Here is a 23,607-nt window from a genome sequence, read left to right as displayed (position 1 = left end):
TGCAGGGGTTAGCAGTAAATGCATAGAAGGGAGGGGACAGAAGTGCATCACCTCCGCCGGGAGAAGGCTGCATGGGTTAGCAGTGAAAGCTCCCGGAAGAGGGCACTGGGGAGAGCGGCGTGGCTGTTAGCCTGCAGGAGAGGGCTGCGGCAGGGATTAATGAATGCACCGGCGCGCAGGGCTGGCTTGGGAGGGGATAACGAATAGAGGCGATGGCCATGATAGCCCCATCCCCAACATTAATTTCAGCGTTCCCTGGGCTCCACGCCCTCCTGCTGGCATTTATATAAGAGCTAAAGTTCTGTTATGGCTCCTATTTTGTGGAGCAGCCTTCCGAAAGAAATTAGGTTTCAAATTATTCGGTATTCAAGAACAAAAAAAGCTTGACTGTTCTCATTAAGCTAACATATAGCTCTGTTGATAACGGGAGAGATGCTGTTTCCTGTATTACATGAGTTAAGAAAGAGTTGAAATCAAGAGGAATTATTGGTGGGGGTTATGGGATGGTAAGGGGTGATGAAGAGGAGGAAAGCAGGAACTGATATTTAGGTGGAACCAGGGATGGCTCAAGGCAGTATGCTGCCTGAGGCTAAGGAGGAGATGGTGCACCCCCCAAGGCATAACACAGGTGAAAGCATTGAAAGGGCCAAGGGTACCTCGCTTTGGAGTCTGGTCCTTTCAATGATTTGAAATGCTGCAGAAGGGAGAGAGCAGGGCTCAGAGTTTCCAGAGAAGTGGCCAGATAGTGATGATAATTCTAGGATGCTTGCAGTTCTGGACCTGCCTCCTACATTTCCCCAGCATTTGCCCTGTGGAGAAGTGGGAGATGGGTGAATGGTAGGAGTCCGTGTGGCAGACTCCAAGTTGGTGTCTGTGTGGAGTCTGTGTGGCAGACTCCAAGTTGGTGCAATGATATTTGGTGCCCTAGGCGAACTTTACAACATTGTACTCCCTCTCTCTCTCCCAGCCCTCACCTCACCACACATAATTAAATTATGCATTTTACATGAAAAAGGACATTCTTAGTTTCTATGCGTGTAGCAGATGGACTCAGGACAAATGGGTATAGCGTACTCCTGATAGCAGTTGGGAGACGGAGTCAGATTTCAATCTGACGTCAGCCTACATATACCCCTGCAGGAAGCTCTGCTCTTCAGTATTTCTCTATCTCCTTAGCAGTTCGGGACCATACACACGCTTGCACAGCGTTAGAAAATCCAAACCAAAGAAGAAAGAAAATCTTACCTCCACAAGACGAGTCCCGCTCTCCTGCGGTGATACCTAAGGGTCCCTCCCCCAGTTGAGAATTCCTGAGGTGATTTCCGAGATCCCTCAGAGGTGAGCCTCAGTCCAGTAGCCGGTTCCTGGCGTGGACTTAGTCCCCAGAGTGGCTGAGAGGCAGCAGGGGCAATACCGAGCGTGGCGGTGAAGGTATTTTCCCTCTCCCCCTGCAGCCTGAGACCGGGAAGCGCCGAGACAAGGTAAGGTAGAAAACTTTCTTAAAGTCTCCGGTCCCCGAGGCTCGGTCTATCGGGTTGAGCAGCCCCAGTCCGGTGCGAGGGTCCTCCCACGTGGAGAACCTCCGGGGGGGGGGCCGCCATCTTGCCCGTGTGGTTGTCGGTGCCATTCCCCTCCCTTGATCGCCGTACTGTCCGCACAACTGAACCGTGCGCACAGCGGCGACCTGGGCGCACAAACGAGCTGTACGCACAGCGGTGCGCGCCCAACAGTGCCGTGCACACAGCGACGTGCACAACGGTGCCAGGTGCACAGCGGCATGCTCAATGGTGCCGGGCGCACAAATAGGCCCGTGCGCGCACATCTACTGACTTGCACGCACAACGTCAGCGCACCCGGAGCACACAACTAAGCCTCCCGGCGCGCACAGACAAGTTTTTAAGGCACGCCGTGTGCACAAACCATGGCACCACCAGCCAAGAAAACCAAGGGACAAGCCCTCTGCCCAGCCTGCCACCTGAGAGCTGCACAACCGGAAGTGGCCGCTGCCCTGTGCCTACAGTGCGAAGAGGCTCAGGGGGAACCAAGGCAAGGCCCCCCCTCTGCCAGTAGAGGAATCCGGCTCCACCAATGATAGTACCCCGGACCTCTCTATCTCCGGCTCGGCCCCTCGGGGAATGCCGCTGGACTCAATATAGACCCAGGAACCTTTTCCTGGGTGGAATTCTTCAAAGGGCTGCAAACCTTTGTCCAAGCACAATCTGTGCCACCGGTGACACAGCCACAGTCTGCACCAGAAGACCAAAACCTTCCAGGCCCCTCGCGGCCTCCCCGAGACGTGCCTCCTCCGGACAAAAGCCTCCCCTTAGGGGACACAGACACCATGGAGGAAGAGCCTGACTCCCTGGAGGAAGGGGGAAATCCCTCCAGGAACGGAACCATACCGAACCATGATGCGTTTCTTCTCCAAAGACGAGTTATCAGATCTCATGTCTCTGAGCCTGAAGACATTGGCCATCCCAGCAAGCACCACGGCATGTGCCTAATAGAAACCTTCACTCATCTAATGGTCGTTACTTATGTTGTGTTCCGTGCCCGTGGATGGCCACGGGTGCGGTCCCCTACCTCGTCCTCCAACCACGGCAGGGCCGACCGCCCCGGGCCGGGCCCGCAACCTCCGCGCTGCAGCGCGAGTCCCCGGGCTGACCACCGGGATCGGAGCCGCTCCTGCTCCTCTCTGCAGCCCGGATCCAAGATGGCCGCCGCCATCCTTAGGCGCGAGGCCGCGCCTCTTCATTTGATTTAAAGGGACCTCATCCCTTTAAGTGGATTCAGCTGATTCCTATCTCCAGAGTCAGAGGAAGTATAAAGGGAGACTTCCTCTGACCATTCCTTGACTTGGCAATGTCTCCTGTGAGCTTTGTCTAGTCTGCTTGCTTCAGTGAGTTCCTCGAGCTTGGCTTCTGGTTCCTGCTTCATCTTCGTGTTCCTGGTTCCTGACTTCAGATTGGCTTACGGTGATTCTCTGGTTCCTGACTTCGGACTGGCAAGTGGTGATTCTCCGGCGTACGACTTCGGACTGGTGAGCGACGACCCTCTGGCACTCGACCTAGGACTTCTTCAAGACTACCGTCTCCAAGGGCCCGCCTAAGTCCCAGCGGCCCGGGTCCCTACGGGCTCCTCCTGGGGGGACCACGGGCTTCCAGGGTGAAGCTCCAGTTGGCCCTTGCATCGTCACCTGACCTCTTAAAGGTCCACCTAAGTCCCGGGTTCCTACGGGCTCTTCCTGGGGGAACCGCAGACTTCCAGGGGTGAATACACCGCTCCTCTTCTCGACTCTTCCTCTGCTTCCACTGTCGCCACAGTCTCCAGTGCCAAGGGTCCACCGGTCACGTCTTCGGTTCCTGCCTCGCCACCCGACAGGAGAACCTTCGGGTCTTCCCCAAGGTATTCCATCCTCCTGTCGGCCCAAGGGTCCACAAACTCGAGCTTAACAACTTACAGCCTCCTCCGGTGAAAAATTTTAAACATAGGCTTTTGGCAGCTAGATCATTTTCAGATTCCAGTCCGAGGTTATGGAATAGTCGCCCAATAAATATCAGAGAGGAAACCAATTTAGGTAAATTCTGAAAGTTGCTAAAAACCTGGTTTATGGCATCTATGTAATAGTAATTTCATCTGACTTGACTCAGCAAACTTAAGGTTTATTATAGTCACTTGTTTTTATTCTGTAATTTTTTATAATTTTCTATGGTAAATATAGTAAAAAAAAATTTTACAGTAATTATGGAGGTGAAATATTCAGGGCAGGCTGTCATCTGGATTTGCTGCATGTTGCATTGTTTTAATTGATTATGTGTTTTATCTTATTTTAATTTGTAATTTTTTTCAGTTTTGTGTGCAAATTTTGTTTAATTCTGTAAATTGCTTTGGGCTTTCGGTAAAGCATTTAATACATTACAATAAATAAATAAATACATCTGGAAGTTTCAGAACCAGTCTGAAAGATGGGACTGCCTGTTTGTCCTTCACAGTGGAAGGAAGCAGGGCGAACCAGCTTCGCGGGCTATCATAGCTCCCTGGATTAAGGAGGTGGTCACAGAAGCCTGTGTGGAAGCAGGAAAGCCATTACCCCTCCAGGTTAAAGCTCATTCCACTAGGGCTCAGGCAGTCTCATGGGCGAAAGCTAGAATGCTGTCTCCCGTCGACAACTGTCGAGCGGTGACATGGTCCTCCGTGCACATCTTCTCCAGGTTTTATCGCCTGGATGTTCAGGCCTGGGAGGACACAGCCTTTGCAAAGGTGGTGTTAACTGGACCGTGGCAGCCTTCCGCCCCGATCGGGAGTAGCTTTTGTACATCCCATTGGTCCTGAGTCCATCTGGCTACACGCTAGGAAATGGAGAAATTATTTACCTGATCATTTCGTTTTCCTTAGTGTAGACAGATGGACTCAGCATCCCGCCCATGGCTGCCCAAGAATGGTGCCAAGGACTCTCCCGTGGAGTGGATATTGATTCCAAGAGATTACAGGTAAGTCATCATCCAGTTCCTAGATCAGGGCATCTGTAATCTTACTGAGGTTCAATGTTTATGGTTGGTTAAGGAAGGTTATGGTTATCCATTTTCAATCAAGTTTTTAATTAATTTTTTTCGATAGTATGTCCACAGTGGCTTTTGAAGAGAATACTGAAGGGCTGAGGTCACTGCAGGGGTGAATGTAGGGTGACATCAGCTTTGAAACCTGACTCCGTCTCCATCTGCTGGCAGGAGAGCATAAACCCATTGGTCCTGAGTCCATCTGTCTACACTAAGGAAAACAAATTTATCAGGTAAGTAATTTCTCCAAAATAAGAAGTGCCATGCTGGGTCATACCAATGGCCCCATTAAGCCCAGCATCTCTTCTCTTACCCAGCAGATCCCAGTGGGGAGATCCCGTCCCTGTTGCTCACTCCCAGAAGAGGTGGCACTTTCCAAGTAGACCTGGCTAATAATTGTTAATGGACCTGTTCGCTCGGAATTTGTCCAAAACATTTTTTTTTAATTCTTAACCAAATCCTCCAGCAAAAAAACTTCACAGTTTAATCGGGTATTGGCTTACAAAATACTTTCTTAAATTTGTTTTAAATCTACTATCAGTTAGTGTCATGGAGAAAGGAAAATCCCTGTAGTACATCAAGCCAAAAGTGACTTGTCCATTATCAGAGAGAGCTGGGAATTAGAACTGAGGCACAGAGAAAAAGTGACACACACACCCCTGCACCATCGTGACTCAGTAACTTCTGGCTGCAAGTCTGCTGGCAGCCTCTCCTTTCTCCAACCCACACTTTCTCCAGCTCCACCCTCCTCCCTGGTATCATCCCCTCCCACCAGTAGATGGAGTCAGAGCACAGCATCTTACCGGGAGCTACCTTCTCTGCTGGCCTCCATCTGAAGTTTGAACCGTGCAAGTAAACTTGAAGGACAGTTCAGAGGCTGGCAGAAAAAGGAGGCAGCAGATAGAGATGTCCACTGCTCTTCAACTCCTGACAAGAGAGGATTGTGGATTGTGCCAGAGAATAAGGGGGCAGAGGGAGAGAGGTGACTGCACTGGGTAGGTGGAGGGAAAAGATATCTGCGCTATGGTTCTGCATCTTCTCCCTCCTTTTACTACCCCACCTCCCCCAAGCCCACATCCTCTGCTGCCAACTACTCCCCTCTGTAATCCCAAATCCTCTGTCTCCTTCTCCTCATACTACTACATCCCCACACCCCATGTCTTCTGCTGCTACCTCCGCCCCCAATCAGTGGTCCTTTGCCCCCTCTTACCTCGCATTCTCCTTGATTTCCCCTCCCCATTCTGCTGAACCCTCCCTCCCAAGTGAGAGAGGGGAAAAGAGCATGCTACTATTTAAGTGAACTGCAGCAGAGAAAAAAAAGAGGACAATGCAGCTATGTAACATGAGCTGCCAGCCCAGGAAACCCAGAATGAGAATGAAAAGGTTGCCAGACCCCTTACTGTGAAGGTGCTTAAATGACCATTGAATAGATGAGTCAGAGACTCATGTAGGGAATTTGCATGTCACAGCCCTCTGGACTACTATTGTGAACATACAGTGAAATATCACTTTAAAATCATATATAACTACAGGAGCGGATTCCCAATGACGACCGGCCCGGGGATTCGCCACCCAGGCCGGCCCAGGAGATACCACGTGGTCTGCTGAGTGTGGCTCTGTCACAGCCGCGCTCGGCAGACCACGTGACTAGAGCGACCGGCCCACCGGGGGATGCCCGATCCCCCGATGGGCCAATCCACCCCTGCATAACTATGACTGGAAAAGTCCTACATTGGAGAATTCTGAGTGAGAGAGGGATTTGTGAGAGAAATGCACTGATAAACAGTCATAGGAAGCAGATTCTCACCCTAACAAGGGGAGTCAGACTCTTGAGTACCCAGTTCTCAGACAACAGAGATAAAAAAAACCAGACAGGATGGAAGGGTGTGCACATTCTCTTCCCATGGTCCTGCCTGGGTCTTGGCCTTTTGGCTGAGAGAAGGTGACTCATCCAGGCTGGGTAAAGCGAAAGACTGGCTATGAGCTTAGCAGAGGTAAAATCACTAAAAGCTGAGACTGCAGAGGGCCTGAATCATTAAACAAGCCACGTGCCTAGTGGCACTATAAACCCAAGCCAGGAACCAAAGAACAGTGCAGATCCGGGGGTGGAGTGGTCTCCCAGGAGCAAGGGGACCCCAGTGGCAGAGAGAGCAGTCCCCCACCCATGGAGGCATGGACCCCAGCGGCAGAGCAAATGATCCACCAAAAAGGCACGGACCCCAGTGGCAGATCAAGCAGTGCCCCAGGAGGGCGTGGATCCCAGCATTGACACAGACCTTTCAGCGGAGCAGAAGCGGCACTGAGGAGAGGTCAGCGGTTTAGATACAACGCACCTTCCCCCAGGCCAATACTGCCCCCACCAGCATCTTTTCACGTGGGTGAAACTTGAAAAAAAAAGGGGAAGGATAATAATAACACTTGATTAAGTGGGAACACAAGAGGTCCCTTCTATTCTTTATGGTGGTATACTGTGGGAGCCAACAATCCAAATTGCCAAAATATTAAATGATCCTGCTACCTTGTAGAAATGTATGAGGTTGCGTGGCCTGAGACTACTAACCATGAGTAGATAAGTGTGCTGTCTGACATCCTCTTAACTATGTACATAGTCATGTAGAAATGTATATACATAAATAGTCTAATAAACCTGTATATATTTGTACATACTGCCAGCCTTGTTCACAGTCCCTTTTATTTTCCTGGGGTGAAGGGAGGGAAATGCAAATCAATAACACCTTCCCCAGGTGGAGGCACCAGGTGCCAAGAATGTGAGGACCGATGGAGTCTGCCCCAGGGGGGCTCCTGCCAGGTCAGTCCCAGACCTAAGAAGTGGTAAGTGGTCAAGGGGACGTTGCACTCCTTATTGTCAATTCCCAATCATTTATACCAGTCTCTCTCTCTCTTATATTGTATGGTGCTACTCCAGATAGTCTTGCAGAACCTACATATACTGTACATAGAATTTGTAATTTTTCTGCACAGAATTTAAGAATGGTTTTGCACAGAACTGCACCAAGAGTATTAATATTGAAGCAGAAAAAGAGAAAGTGACTCATGAGTTCACACACAAGGATTCGTACTGAGGCAAAGAAAGAGTGATTTGCCTAAGGTAGCAGTGAAGGATTTGACCTCACGAGGCTTAGGTGCTAACATAAGAAATTGCCATGCTACGTCAGACCAAGATCCATCAAGCCCAGCATCCTGTCTCTGACAGTGGCCAGGCTGGGTCGTAAGTACCTCGCAATCAGACGAAGTAGATCTGTTTCCTCTTACTCTTAGGGATAGCAATAGCTTTCTTTAGTCTCCTTGGTTAATGATATTTTATGGACATTTCCTCCAGGAACCTGTCCATACCTCTTTTAAACCCTGCTATGCTAGTCTCCCTGACCACATCCTCTGTCAACAGATTCCATAGCTTGCTTGTGCGTTGAGTGACTATTATCCCCACTGAACCCTGCATCCTCTGCTGCAAACCTTGTCTGTGCCGTCTCTTCCTTATTCGTGGTGCTTTTACTCGCACCGTGATGAATTCTCGGTTCCTGTTTTCCAAGTTCTCTTATTTTCATTGCAAATTGTGGTGTCGTATTCCTTGTGTTACTAAGTGCTCAGAGCCTCTCGCTTCATAAGAGTCTTTCATGCCACAAGCTAGTAGATGAGTGAAAATTAGGACAACTGTGGACTGGATCTAGCAGACTTTTCCCCTGTAAGCACAGACCGACAGAGATTCCAGGATGTGTTTGTTTTATGCCCAGGGCGCTTCAGGCAAGCTGGAGGGATGGGAATATTGTCACATGCATAAAACTCCATCCCTTGAGCTGCTCTAAATAGCTCCAAGGGTTTCTGGGTCAGTGCAGCAACATGGCAACCTGCCAGAAGGAAAAACCAAACTATGGGGTTTTCTGTTTTTTTGGGAGAAATCGTGCCCCCCCCCCCCCCCCCCACAGACATTATTGAACTGGAACTGAGTGAAGCAAGCCCATCTAGATAAAGGGAAATGGAAAACTAGGCTTAATCAAGCCACCATCCCAAACAGTGGCCATTCTTCAACACAAGTACCAGATTAAAGATAACTGCGCCTAGAGGCAGAGGACTGGGGTATCACCCTCAGAGATTGGAGAGCCGTGGGAGAAAAAGGGGTCCCAGTGTTTTTTGGCACCTTCAGAATTTACTGTCCTAAGCACGTACCTAAATCTGGGGCTGTTGACATTTATAGAGAAATGGGGGGAAAAGGGCAACATCTGGCAAGCTGTATACACTAATGCTCATAGCATGGGAAATAAAGTCCCGGCTCTACAGAGAGTCATGGAAGAGGCTATCTTGGATGCAGTGGCTATCACGGAGACATGGTACACGGAAAACCATGACTTGGATATAATTATACTGGGTTACAATCTATTCAGGAAGGACTGGGTAGGAAGAAAGGGAGGAAAAGTGACACTATAAAAATAATATTAAAGCAACAGAACCACAGGGCTTAAAATTTAAGGAGGACGCACTCTAGGTTAATTTGGAAAGAGGGTCTGGGGCATCTATTTGTATTGCTGAGATATAAAGATATCAATTGAGGGTAGAAGAAATGGATATTTAATGGAGGATATTTCCAAAACTGCTTTGAAAGGGGAGGTGCTATTGCTAAGTGATTTAATCTGCTGGATGCTGATTGAGACGTCCTGGTGCTATTTCATCCACAAGCAAGGAGATCCTGGATTCTCTGCAGGGAGAACCATTCCATCAACTGGTAATGGAACCCATATGGGAGAGGGGCAATATTGGACCTGATGCTGTTATGGCCGCTGGCCACCCACAGCAGGCTCAACTCACGGCATGTCATGCTTGGTTCACTATCCCCGGTACACTCGCGGCGGTGGCCAGCTGCTGCTGCCGCGCTCCTCCTGGCTCTCTGTGCTCCACAGGGCGGCTGGAAAACATCGCCGACCAGCGTTCTGATCCTGGGCCTCCCTAGGGCCAATGGCGGGAACTTCAGGCTCGTCCCCGGCTGATGACATCATAGGCCCTGGATATTTAAGCCTTACCTCCAGCCACCACTAACCTACTTGGCAACGAGTTCCTTGGTCCCTATTGATGCCAGTTCCTTCTCTATGGACGTGTTGTTCCTGCGCTATGGATCTCTGCGCTTCTCCTCCCAGGTTCCTGTCTCAGCGCTTCCCACTCCTCAGGGCCATGCTCAGTGCTACTTCACCTGGACTCTCTCTCTCAGCGCTTCCCGCTCCTCGGGGCCTGGCACAGCGCTACTTCACCTGGACTCTCACAGCGCTTCCCGCTCCTCGGGGCCTGGCACAGCGCTACTTCACCTGGATTCTCTCTCAGCGCTCCCCGCTCCTCGGGGCCTGGCACAGTGCTACTTCACCTGGACTCTCTCTCTCAGCGCTTCCTGCTCCTCGGGGCCTGGCACAGCGCTACTTTCACCTGGACCTCTCTCTCTCTGCACTTCCCGCTCCTCAGGGCCAGGCTCAGCGCTTACTTCACCTGGCCTCTCTCTCTCAGTGCTTCCCGCTCCTCGGGGCCTGGCACAGCACTACTTCACCTGGACTCTCTCTCAGCACTTCCCGCTCCTCGGGGCCAGGCTCAGCGCTACTTCACCTGGACTCTCTCTCTTAGCACTTCCTGCTCCTCGGGGCCTGACATAGCGCTACTTCACCTGGACTTTCTCTCTCTCTCAGTGCTGCCCGCTCCTCGGGGCCTGGCACAGCGCTACTTCACCTGGACTCTCTCTCAGCGCTTCCCGCTCCTCGGGGCCTGGCACAGTGCTACTTCACCTGGACTCTCTCTCTCAGCGCTTCCTGCTCCTCGGGGCCTGGCACAGCGCTACTTCACCTGGACTCTCTCTCTCTGCACTTCCCGCTCCTCAGGGCCAGGCTCAGCGCTACTTCACCTGGACTCTCTCTCTTAGCACTTCCTGCTCCTCGGGGCCTGACATAGCGCTACTTCACCTGGACTTTCTCTCTCTCTCAGTGCTGCCCGCTCCTCGGGGCCTGGCACAGCGCTACTTCACCTGGATTCTCTCTCAGCGCTTCCCGCTCCTCGGGGCCTGGCACAGTGCTACTTCACCTGGACTCTCTCTCTCAGCGCTTCCTGCTCCTCGGGGCCTGGCACAGCGCTACTTCACCTGGACTCTCTCTCTCTGCACTTCCCGCTCCTCAGGGCCAGGCTCAGCGCTACTTCACCTGGACTCTCTCTCTCAGCGCTTCCCGCTCCTCGGGGCCTGGCACAGCACTACTTCACCTGGACTCTCTCTCAGCACTTCCCGCTCCTCGGGGCCAGGCCTCAGCGCTACTTCACTGGACTCTCTCTCTTAGCACTTCCTGCTCCTCGGGGCCTGACATAGCGCTACTTCACCTGGACTTTCTCTCTCTCTCAGTGCTGCCCGCTCCTCGGGGCCTGGCACAGCGCTACTTCACCTGGACTCTCTCTCAGCGCTTCCCGCTCCTCGGGGCCAGGCACAGCGCTACTTCACCTGGACTCTCTCTCTCAGCGCTTCCCGCTCCTCGGGGCCAGGCACAGCGCTACTTCACCTGGACTCTCTCAGCGCTTCCCGCTCCTCGGGGCCTGGCACAGCTCTACTTCACCTGGACTCTCTCTCAGCGCTTCCCGCTCCTCGGGGCCAGGCTCAGCGCTACTTCACCTGGACTCTCTCTCTCTCTCAGCACTGCCCGCTCCTCGGGGCCTGGCACAGCGCTACTTCACCTGGACTCTCTCTCAGCGCTTCCCGCTCCTCGGGGCCTGGCACTGCGCTACTTCACCTGGACTCTCTCAGCGCTTCCCGCTCCTCGGGGCCAGGCACAGCGCTACTTCACCTGGACTCTCTCTCTCAGCGCTTCCCGCTCCTCGGGCCTGGCACAGCTCTACTTCACCTGGACTCTCTCAGCGCTTCCCGCTCCTCGGGGCCAGGCTCAGCGCTACTTCACCTGGACTCTCTCAGAGCTTCCCGTTCCTTGGGGCCTGGCACAGTGCTACTTCACCTGGACTCTCTCGCCTTGCTTCCCGCTGCTCGGGGCCTGGCACAGTGCTACTTCACCTGGACTCTCCCACAGCGCTTCTCGCTCCTCGGGGCCTGGCTCAGTGCCTCTACATTTGAGTCCCTACCACAGTGCCCTCTGCTCCTTGGGACTTCCACAGCACTTCTACATTGAGGATCTTGTTCCAGTGCCTTTTCTCATCAAGACCTGGCTCAGCACTGTAACTCTACCGGACTGTGTCTCGGTGCCCCCGCTCCTCAGGGCACTCCCCAGCGTTTCTACTACAGAAGATCCTGTCACTGCATTGCCGTGTCTCGAGTGGTACCTCTGCACTGCTACTCTCCTGGCACCTGCTACAGCGGGTTCCCCACTCTAGCCCTATTCAGCATACCACAGTCCACAGTCTCCACACCTGCACCTCCTCATCTCAAGGCCACTCCCACGTGGTCCTGCTCTACTCCCTTCAGAGCTGCAGCGGCCTTGCACCACTTGAGACTCTCTCTCCTCCCTCCGAGAGTACCCTTGTCTTGGACTGTACCTAACCTCTCTGACACTCTCTGCATCCAGTCGTCTACTCTCTCCGAGACCAGCCACACAGAGGTTCTCCTAAGTCTAGCCAGCCCCAGCACCCAAGGGCTCTACCTGCGGGGAACGAGGGCCGGTACAGGTGAAGTCCCTGCTTGCCTCTGTTCCTGGTTAGCCTTGCCTCCTGATGGTGGGGACTGTGGGGCCCAACCCTTCAGGAAGCATCAACCCCACTTTGGGCCAAGGGTCCACAGTTCCTAACAGATGCTTACCAATGGAGAGTTTCTGATGTTATAGTGGATGATCATCTGGGATCCAATGATCACCAGATGATGGGATTCAGTATTAGAATGCAGGCGGTGAAGGTTCGTTGAAAGGCAATGGATCTGTATTTCAGGAAAACTTTCTCAAGCCATCATTAGCTGGTTGAAGACCTAGGGGACATAGAAGAGCAGTGGGCAAAAGGAAAATACTGTAAGGGTAACTAACTTTTTGTTAGGAAAGTAAATAAAGATAAGAAAGGTGGAAAGAAGGCAAAACGATTACCGGCATGGTTAAAAGGGGAGGTGAAAGAAGCTATTTTAGCCAAAAGATCTTCATTCAAAAATTGGAAGAAGGATCCAACAGAAGAAAATAGGATAATTCATAAACATTGGCAAAATGTAAGACATTGATAAGACAGGCTAAGAGAGAATTTGAAAAGAAGTTGGCCGTAGAGGCAAAAACTCACAGTAAAAACCTTTTAAAATATATCCGAAGCAGAAAGCCTGTGAGGGAGTCAGTTGGACCGTTAAATGATCAAAGGGTTAAAGGGGCACTTAGAGAAGATAAGGCCATCGTGGAAAGATTAAATGATTTCTTTGCTTCGGTGTTTACTGAAGAGGATGTTGGGGAGGTACCCGTATTGGAGAAGGTTTTCATGGGTAATAATTCAGATGGACTGAATCAAATCACGGTGAACCTAGAAGATGTGGTAGACCTGATTGACAAACTGAAGAGAAGTAAATCACCTGGACCGGATGGTATACACCCCAGAGTTCTGAAAGAACTAAAAAAATGAAATTTCAGACCTATTAGTAAAAATTTGGAACCTATCATTAAAATCATCCATTGTACCTGAAGACAGGAGGATAGCTAATGTAATCCCAATATTTAAAAAGGGCTCCAGGGGCGATCCAGGAAACTACAGACCAGTTAGCCTGACTTCAGTGCCAGGAAAAATAGTGGAACGTGTTCTAAACATCAAGTTTTACTCTAGTTTTCCCTTTGTTAAACTGTAAACCGATCCGATATGGTTATTTACTATGAAGGTCGGTATAAAAAACTGTTAAATAAAAAATAAAAAAAAATCACAGAACATATAGAAAGACATGGTTTAATGGAACAAAGTCAGCATGGCTTTACCCAAGGCAAGTCTTGCCTCACAAATCTGCTTCACTTTTTTGAAGGAGTTAATAAACATGTGGATAAAGGTCAACCGGTAGATGTAGTATACTTGGATTTTCAGAAGGCGTTTGACAAAGTTCCTCATGAGAGGCTTTTAGGAAAAGTAAAAGTCATGGGATAGGAGGTGAAGGTCCTTTCGTGGATTGCAAACTGGCTAAAAAACAGGAAACAGAGAGTAGGATTAAATGGACAATTTTCTCAGTGGAAGGGAGTGGCAGTGGAGTGCCTCAGGGATCTGTATTGGGACCCTTACTTTTCAATATATTTATAAATGATCTGGAAAGAAATACGACGAGTGAGATAATCAAATTTGCAGATGATACAAATTTGTTCAGAGTAGTTAAATCGCAAGCAGATTGTGATAAATTGCAGGAAGACCTTGTGAGACTGGAAAATTGGGCATCCAAATGGCAGATGAAATTTAATGTGGATAAGTGCAAGGTGATGCATATAGGGAAAAATAACCCATGCTATAATTACACAATGTTAGGTTCCATATTAGGTGCTACAACCCAAGAAAGAGATCTAGGTGTCATAGTGGATAACACATTGAAATCATCGGTTCAGTGTGCTGCGGCAGTCAAAAAAGCAAACAGAATGTTGGGAATTATTAGAAAGGGAATGGTGAATAAAACGGAAAATGTCATAATGCCTCTGTATCGCTCCATGGTGAGACCACACCTTGAATACTGTGTACAATTCTGGTTGCCACATCTCAAAAAAGATATAATTGTGATGGAGAAGGTACAGAGAAGGGCTACCAAAATGATAAGGGGAATGGAAGAGCTCCCCTATGAGGAAAGACTAAAGAGGTTAGGACTTTTCAGCTTGGAGAAGAGACAGCTGAGGGGGGATATGATAGAGGTTTAAAATCATGAGAGGTCTAGAACGGGTAGATGTGAATCAGTTATTTACTCTTTCGGAGAGTAGAAAAGACTAGGGGGCACTCCATGAAGTTAGCATGGGGCACATTTAAAACTAATCGGAGAAAGTTCTTTTTACTCAACGCACAATTAAGCTCTGGAATTTGTTGCCAGAGGATGTGGTTAGTGCAGTTAGTATAGCTGTGTTTAAAAAAGGATTGGATAAGTTCTTGGAGGAGAAGTCCATTACCTGCTATTAAGTTCACTCAGAGAATAGCCACTGCCATTACCAATGGTAACATGGAATAGACTTAGTTTTTGGGTTCTTGCCAAGTTCTTATGGCCTGGTTTGGCCACTGTTGGAAACAGGATGCTGGGCTTGATGGACTCTTGGTCTGACCCAGTATGGCATTTTCTTATGTTTTTAAAGAGGAAAAAGGCTGCTAACGGTTTTCTAAAGAAGTAGCTGGAAAGGTAAGAGAGAAAGGTTAGCGTTCACAAAGTAAAAGAGATCACAGAAAGAGGAAGATGGGCAACAATATCTGGAAAAGCTGGGAGAGCAAAGATAAAAATGGAACAAAAACCAGCATGTATGATATAATGGGGGTAAATTATTTTTAGATATGTTAGCAATAGGAAGAAGTGCAAAAGTGGCATATTGAGGCTTGGAGGCTGCTGAGGAGCAAGCGAAATTGCTTAACAAATATTTCTGTTCTGTGTTCAATGAGGAAGGGCCAGGAGTAGGACCACAGAAAATAGATGCAATTAGAATTGGAAGTGAGCTAAATCTCTAATGATATTAGAATTGGTTTCTTAGCAGCTAACTAAATTAAAGGTAGATAAAGCAATGTGGTCAGATTTTAAGGGTATTAAGGGATCTTGGAGAAGTTCTGGCAGCTCCACTAGTTGTCCTTTTCAATGCTACGTTAGAGCTGGGAGTAATTCCAGAGGACTGGAGACAGGTGGATGTGGTTCCTTTTCACAAAAATGGGCATAAGGTGGAGGCTGGGAACTACAGGCCAAATACAAGCTATTAAAATAGAGGATAGTGCAGTGTCTGGAATCCAATGTATTCCACAATCCGAGGTAGCATGGTTTTACCAAAGGTAGGTCTTGTCAGAGGAATTTGATCAACTTCTTTGATTGGTAGCTGGATGTGGTATACTTAGATTTCAGTGAGGCCTTTAACACGGTTTAGAAACCGGTTGAGTGGAAGACAACAAAGGGTAGTGGTAAATAACATAAATTGCCATGCTGGGTCAGACCAAGGGTTCATCAAGCCCAGCATCCTGTTTCCAACAGAGGCCAAAACCAGGCCACAAGAACCTGGCAATTACCCAAACACTAAGAAGATCCCATGCTACCGATGCAATTAATAGCAGTGGCTATTCCCTAAGTATAATTGATTAATAGCCATTAATGGACTTCTCCTCCAAGAACTTATCCAAACCTTTTTTGAACCCAGCTACACTAACTGCACAAGGAGAGAGGCATTACCAGTGGTGTACCGCAGGGACCCCAAGTGGGAAAGGTTTTTCTTTTAACGGATGATACCAAAATCTGAACCATCACTGAGCCAATATCCCCAGCAACGAAGCTAGTCCTAGTGTGATAATGATATTAGCCCACTAACGAAGCTAGTCCTAGTGTGATAATGATATTAGCCCACTAACGAAGCTAGTCCTAGTGTGATAATGATATTAGCCCACTAACAAAGCTAGTCCTAGTGTGATAATGATATTAGCCCACTAACAAAGCTAGTCCTAGTGTGATAATGATATTAGCCCACTAACGAAGCTAGTCCTAGTGTGATAAGAGGAGGCACGACAGGCTCGTCCTGGCGTGCCGTAGTTAACAGGGTTCGAGCGCGGCCGAGAGACATCGGGGGAGGGGGGGGGGGGAAGTAAGAGGATAAGGTAACCAATGGGATCGCAGCGATTCAAATCGCTGTGATACCATTGGAGGGCCAGGAATAAGTAAGGGGAAAGGACGGAGGAAGCGGGCAGTTGGGAATCCGCCAGCATAGCAGAAGCAGGGTTTTGCTTTGCTGTGCAGCGAACTCCCAACTGCCGTTTTTCGCGATTTTTCTTGCTCCCCCATCCTTGACCATGAGGAGAAACAAGGGCAAGCAGGGTAGCGGTCCCGCGGGAATTCTTCCGACGGGCTCGAGGCCGAGGAGCGGGAGGACGAACCGGCTGCCGGGCCGCAGGACTGATGTGCACGGCTCTCCGGTGAGTGAAGGCAGGCCTGCCTCCCCGTCGCCCCCCCTCCCGCCTGTCTCCCCTGTTACCCCGCCGGTTGCGGCAGCCCTAACAGACTCGGGAGAGAGCGGGCCTGAAGCCACGTCCCCCGACTGCGATAGCAGCAGAGGTCTGTCACCCAGAGCACCGCCGGTCCCCCCCTCACCCGGCCTGCCGGCTGGCGGCGCCCCTCCGGCCCACACCTTGCCCCCCGGCGCTACGGCCCCGGTCCTAGCTGGTGGCCTGGACCCGCTCCGAGCTGGAAAAGCCCCAGACGGGGCACCTCATACCCGCCCTCACCGGGTCCGGCGCGGCCCCCGCCTTTTTTCCCCAGAGGAGAGACGCACTGGCAAACATTTTCAGGAGCCCGCGGATATACCCAGCTCCAAGGTAGAGGCCGCCTCCCGGTACATACCCCGCCCCCCCCCCATAAGCCCAGCCGCACCAGCAGCGTCAGGGGGATCCCGGGCCGCCCAGTAAGGGTAGCTGCTGCTGTACACAGGGACGTAAGGGGAGGTCATAGCCCATGCAGACCTGGACAGGCGACGGTGAGCAACCAGATAGCCCATCATGTCCCTGTTAACACTGCTTCCCCAGTGGGTGACGCTGGTGCCCTTAACCCGGCGGCCTTGATTGCAGACATCCTGAGCCATTTGGCCAGGGCAGGGCACGGGTACATGTCAGGGGATTCTGAGCGTGGGGTGGCAGATATTCAGGGAATGGGCGGTTGGCTGAGAGGGCTGAGTTCCCCATTAGGGGATCAAATTTTTCCTCGGGAAGCCACAGGGATGCCGGGTGATGCAGGCATCTCGGCCAGCTCCAGGCCCTCTGGCATCCCCCAGGGGACAGGCAGATATGGCAGTTATTGTGCAAGGGATAGCCGGGACGTCAGAGTAGGGAGTTTTTCCGCAGCGGGCATCGAGGAAGATATGCCGGGCCCATCCAGCCGTGAAGCGTGGAGGGAGCGCGAGGGAGCAGTGCGGAGTCGGGTGCTGGGGAGCCCAAGGCCCAGTGCGCGGAAGGAGTCGAGGCCGGGACGGCTTGATGGGGCTGCAGGGGGGCAGGCCGCCAGTGCCGCCAGAGACAACTATACAGCAGGTAAGGGGGCAAATGGGGGTGAGAAACAGGGACAAAGAAAAAAGAAGAAGAGGTCGCGCTCCAGTTCCAGTGCCGGATCGTCGACCTCTTCTTCGTCCTCAAGCGACAGCAGCCGCAGCGAACGGGCAATAGGAGTGGAGGGGCCAAAAGGGGACGTGGGGCAACCAGCACTAGCTTCACTCACTGAATTGTGGGAGGAGGTGCCCTCTAGACTAGTGAAGCGCATTAGGAAGCGAAAATTTATTAATATATTCAAATTATTGGAAGGAAGAAGGGGCGGGAGGAAGATGTCTAAAAAAGATAAGAAACGGAATAAGAAGGAAGGTACAGGGCCCAGGATTGCCAAAAATATTGTTAATTGGGTGCGGGGTTTCCTACGCTTGGCAAGCGTGGTGAGCCATTTTGATCCCTCGCAGCATGGAGCGTTATTATCTTATGCAGATAGTATTTTAGGAGCCTTTAAAGACTATGAAGGTTGGGCATGGCTCAACTACGATGAGAAATTTCGGGACAAAATGGCAGGCAATAAATTTATGTCTTGGGGTTCGCAGGATATTCATCTTTGGCTTACCCAGATGACTAACAAAGGAGCGAGTGCGAGTAAGGGTGGGTCCGTAGCCACGGGAAATAGCGCAGGTACAGGATCGGGGTTTGCCGGGAGTTCCAAGGGTGCTTCCTTTCGGTCAGGAACATTTCGTAAAAGCGAGGGAAATGTTAAAGGAGTTGGGGGGGGGGAGCAGACGTGTGCTGGAGATTCAATAAACTCACATGCCTGTTCCCAGATTGTAAATTTAAACACGCCTGTGCCACATGCGGGGGAGCTCACTCTGCCCTCAAATGCCAGCAGGGACAAGGGTCGGTGGGTGGTAAGGGTTCCAAATGATGCATGTTTAAAGTATAAGGCCGACTCTCCCATTGCACAAGAGGCTTTGGAGGAAGGTTTGCGTTACTACCCGAATAGGAGAGCCGCGTCGTTGTTATTAGCGGGTTTTAGTTGGGGTTTTACTCTTCCGTATGATGGTCCGGGCGAGGGGGGAACACGTAGGAACTCGAGGTCGGCGTATCGGCTGGGGGAGGTAGTCCGGGATAAACTTCAGGAGGAAATCCGGTTGGGGAGAATAGCGGGGCCTTTTTCTAACAAACCTTTCGAAAGGATGCATTTGTCGCCGCTGGCAGTGATCCCAAAGAAGGTACCGGGAAAGTTTAGATTGATTCTCAATTTATCTTCTCCTGAGGGTGCTTCGGTTAATGATTTCATTCCCAAACATGCTTGTGCGGTTAAATATGCATCCTTTGACGATGCCTTGGACTTGGTGAGAAAAGCCGGACTGGGCGCGCTGTTGGCGAAAGCGGACATAGAAGCGGCTTTTCGGTTATTACCTATACATCCTTCCTGTTTTCCTTTGCTGGGGTTTTATTTTGACGGGTTTTACTTTATTGATCGATGCTTACCGATGGGTTGCGCAGTGTCGTGTGCCTTTTTTGAGGCTTTCAGTACTTTTATTCATTGGGCTACCACATGTTTCAATGACTGTAGCAATTCCTTACATTATTTAGATGATTTTTTGTTTGTGGGACCGAGCGATTCAGGTTCTTGTCAGGAGCAGTTGGATGGTTTCATGCGGACTGCGGATCATTTCGGCGTGCCAATTGCGAAAGACAAGACCGAAGGGCCTTCGACGAAATTTATTTTCTTGGGCATAGAGTTGGATTCCGTGGACATGGTTTCCAGGTTACCTAGGGAAAAAATTGACCAGTTAATGGCCTCCATTAGGGTAGTTAGATCGTCAGTGAAGGTGACCTTGAGGCAGATGCAGTCGTTAATAGGTTCGCTGAATTTTGCATGCCGTGTAATACCGATGGGACTAGCGTTCATTCGGCGTTTGTCGGCTCGGACGGCGGGCGTCCGCGCGGGTCATCATTTTATCCGGGTAACAAAAGCGGTGAAGGAAGAATTGGGTATTTGGGTGAGTTTTTTACAATCTTTTAATGGGACGCGCCTAATTCAGGATGGAGAAATTTCAAACGTCGAATTGGAATTGTTTTCAGATGCCGCGGGGGCATCCGGGTTGGGCGTGTATTTTGGTGGAAAATGGTGCGCAGAGCCATGGCCTGAGACGTGGGTTGCTGAAGGAATAGTTAAAAACATTACCTTCTTGGAATTATTTCCCATTATAGTGGCTTTGACCATTTGGGGGGCAGAGTTGGCTAACAAGCAGGTGATCTGGTGGTGTGATAATTTAGGAGTGGTTCAGGTTGTGAATAGACAAGCGGCAAAATGTCCCAGGGTATCTACATTGTTGAGAGAAATGGTTATGTTATGTTTGAGGTGGAATGTGACTGTTAGGGCAAGTCATGTGCCGGGGACCTTGAATCTTATTGCAGATGCTCTCTCTCGTTTCAAGTGGGATGTCTTCCGCGCAGAAGCTCCGCATGCGAACTCGACAGGAGAGCCGGTCCCGGCACACCTTTGGGAGCTCGGCATGACGAGAAATGGCAGTTGATCAGGCACTCGGTGGCATCAGCCACGTGGAAGTCGTACATGGCAGGACGAGGAATAGTGTCTCGTTTTTTGTTTTCACTGGGATGGGGTGGGGGGGAAGTGGGAGAGAGCGAGGTGGTACAGTTTATTTTATGGGCTAAAGATGCGGGTTACACTTTGGCATCGGTTAAGAGTTATTTAGCGGGTTTCGTGTTCTTTCAAAAGCTTGGGGGATGGGGCAACCCAGCGGGCGGTTTTCTAGTGAAGAAGATGTTGGAGGGTTGGGGCAGGGGGGGCGGCTACTGTATGGATCAGAGGCTGCCTATCAGATACACAGACCTATTAGAGATTGCGGAAGGCTTGTGCTCTGTATGCAGTTCGCAGTTCGAGCTAGTTTTGTTTCGTTTAGCCTTTTCCTGGGCCTTCTTCGGGGCGTTTCGGGTGTGTGAATTAGTTGCAAGATCCAACTCGAGGGCAGGGGTGTCGGGATTGTTGGTGGACGACGTACGGATATACGAGAAACGGGTGACGCTTTATATTAGAAAATCCAAAACGGATCAAATAGGTAAAGGGGCGTGGATTTCATTAGTACGGGCCGGAAATGCATGTGTGTGCCCGGTGCGGGGGGCATTGGAGTACTTGCGGATTAGACCAGACGGGGTTCAACATTTTTTGCTGCACGAGAATGGGAGTCCGTTAACTATCTATCAATTTACTGCAGTATTGCGCAGGACGGTTCGCCTGTTGGGGTGGGACGTGCAGCGATATAGTTCCCATTCTTTTCGCATAGGAGCGGCCACGACTGCTGCCGAATTGGGGTGGTCGGCACGTCGAATTCAAGAATTAGGGCGCTGGAAGTCGGCGGTTTTTCGGAGATATGTTCGTACGTAGGGGGAGGTGATGCGAATTAATGTATGTAACACAAGCTTTTTGTTTTTCAGAATCTGATGGGGTGGAGGTGCATAGTGAATGTGCTTGGATTGTGGGCCATTCTTTTGTGCATCGTGCACAACGGAGGGTGCGGAAGAGGCCTTATGGCGAAAATTTGAACATTGCTCACGAAGACTTGCGTGTACAGTGGTTTGGACAAGGGGGCATGAGGTGGGGGGAGCTGCGGGACTTCTTGCAAGGCAATATTGAGAGACGGGGTGTGCCAAGGTTCATATTGTTACATTTGGGGGGAAACGATATTGGCCAGTATACGTGCAGGGATTTAATTATGATGATGCGAAAGGACTTAGCCTATTTGATGAATTGCCTGCCGCATACGAGATTTGGCTGGTCCGACATAATAATTCGGATCAAGAAGGCAGAAGAGCCCATATGGTTTAACGGGGTAAAGAAATTGAACAGACAAATTGGAAAATAGCTGGTTAGAGAAGGGGGGTTTTGGATTAGGCATACCTGGTCCTGGGAAAGACTGGGAGGTTATTTTTTGGGCGATGGGGTGCACTTGTCAGAGGTTGGAATGGATCTCTTTAATGATGCCTTGGAAGAAGGGCTGAAACAGCAGTTGTTTGTTGAAGGCCGCAGTGGGGGAACAAAACTAAACTAGTTGTTTTGTTAGTGGCGAAAAAACCCGAGCCAGAGCTGTAATGTATTATTTGCTATTGTGAAAGCCATGGATGGGGGGGGGGGGGGGGGGGACGGGGGAAAATGCTCGTGTAGTTTGGGGCTACTACACGGGAAGGCCTAAAGAGCAAGAGGGGGCCGATGCTCAGGCCGCAAGCTTACCCTCGCTGGTGGACGTGGCGGGGTAAGCGGTGGGGGGGGACGGGGGGACGCCGGCTTACCGTTGGGCCGCGACGGTAAGCGAAGAGAGGCATGCGGCCGAGAAATGTAGGGGGGGGGGGGGGGTTTTAAGACTATTTGGTTTATGTTATGTTAATTTAACGGCTCGGGTTATGTTTAATAAACTGCGGCCTTCGAGGTTTATAATGCCATACAGTGTCATGACTATTTTGTGGAATGATTGGGGGAGAAAGGAAAGAGATGGAGCGAGCGGTTGGTCTCGAATACCCATGTTATGATATTAGCCCACTAACGAAGCTAGTCCTAGTGTGATAATGATATTAGCCCACTAACGAAGCTAGTCCTAGTGTGATAATGATATTAGCCCTCTATCTTATGCAGCCCGAGCTCAGTGCGTCAGTGGTGTAGTGTTTCAGTGGCACAGTGCTATTTGTCACCCCTATACTGATTTCTGGAACTCTGATACACAAACGTAAGAACAAACATCCATCAATAACTAACTCGGGGAGCCAAAGCAGTGACCTCAGGACCTAGTATTCCCCTCACCCCAGGCTGTACTGGGATTTGAATTCAGCCTAATGACTCCAAGATATAGTAGCTCAGATAACTCCTCTCCCTCCAACCCATCTCCGCCCCAGCCCACACTATGTAAACCTGGGCTTACCTCCAATTCAGCAATCCTCCAGTTCCAAACTAGATCACGATGCACTTTTTTCAACTCCACAGACTGCATTTGCACATTAAAATCATCGAGAGACTGAACTCTGTAGCTCTTTAAAACTTTTTAAGGAAAATAAATTGAAAACAGCTGCCATTATCTTATCAACAACCCATTTGGTTTCCTGGATCCACTTCCAGCCCCGGCAGAGCGTCTCCGTAACCTGGAGGTGCCCCACATGAAGCCTTTGCCCTGGGACTGCATTCCAGGCCATGGAGCCGGCCAGCTGTTGCCATGGCAACTTCCAGCTCTGCTGCCTTGCAAAACAAAATAATCTGGCCCCAGCCAGCACATCTGGGGCAGCCGCTCGAATCTCAAAATAATTCTGCGGGTCACCTGACCATTGTCGCCGAGCTGGCTGTGCCCACGGCAAATTCCAAAGTGTTCAGGCGTACGCGGCCTCTCTCACTCTGTCTCCACTGAAGATTTTCTGAGCTAGCCATAATAGTAAAACTTCTTAGATTGTTAAGATTCAGATGCACTAAAGGGTTATTCCCATGTTGTGTTGACTGAAAAAGAAAGCATAGTGCATCTGGCCTGTTTTAACAGAAATGGTCATGGCTGCCTTAATTCGTTCATTTTTTCTTAGAAATATTTAGGGTTTAAGGTTTCTGGGAGCTACACCTGCCTAGTAACTCCCATCTTTCTGAATCTTCAGTACAGGCAAGCATCACACTGATAATTGGAAGATATGAAACTAGCAGAAACAGTGGACTTGGAGTAACTATACCAAAAGATGCTAGGACAGAATAATATATTCGGATTAAAAAGAAAGGAGAGCTAGGAAGCAGACCATACAAGAATGTAAATGAGCAGACAGTGATGATGATGACGACATTTTGAGGTGCCAAGCTAGTAAAATGTCTAAATAAAATAAAAAAATACATATTTCTCCTAAGGATACCAGTTTATTAAGGACAAGATTTCATAGATATTGTTAACCTCATTTG

General features: G+C 50.1%; 1 protein-coding gene across 1 annotated transcript in view; it reads right to left on the bottom strand.

Moving 5' to 3' along the window:
* Nucleotides 1-22,617, bottom strand: part of TACC1 (transforming acidic coiled-coil containing protein 1) — a 137,421-nt gene extending 114,804 nt beyond the window's left edge. Inside the window, exon 1 of the mRNA XM_029603952.1 lies at nt 22,604-22,617. The gene's annotated coding sequence lies outside the window, so the exon portion shown is untranslated. The remainder of the gene's footprint in view (nt 1-22,603) is intronic.
* Between the last annotated feature and the right edge of the window lie 990 nt (nt 22,618-23,607).

The sequence above is a fragment of the Rhinatrema bivittatum genome, chromosome 5, assembly GCF_901001135.1.
Source record: "Rhinatrema bivittatum chromosome 5, aRhiBiv1.1, whole genome shotgun sequence".
Taxonomy (NCBI): Eukaryota; Metazoa; Chordata; class Amphibia; order Gymnophiona; family Rhinatrematidae; genus Rhinatrema; species Rhinatrema bivittatum.
The sequence above is the reverse complement of the archived record's forward strand: the minus strand, read 5'-3'. Positions and strand labels throughout refer to the sequence as shown.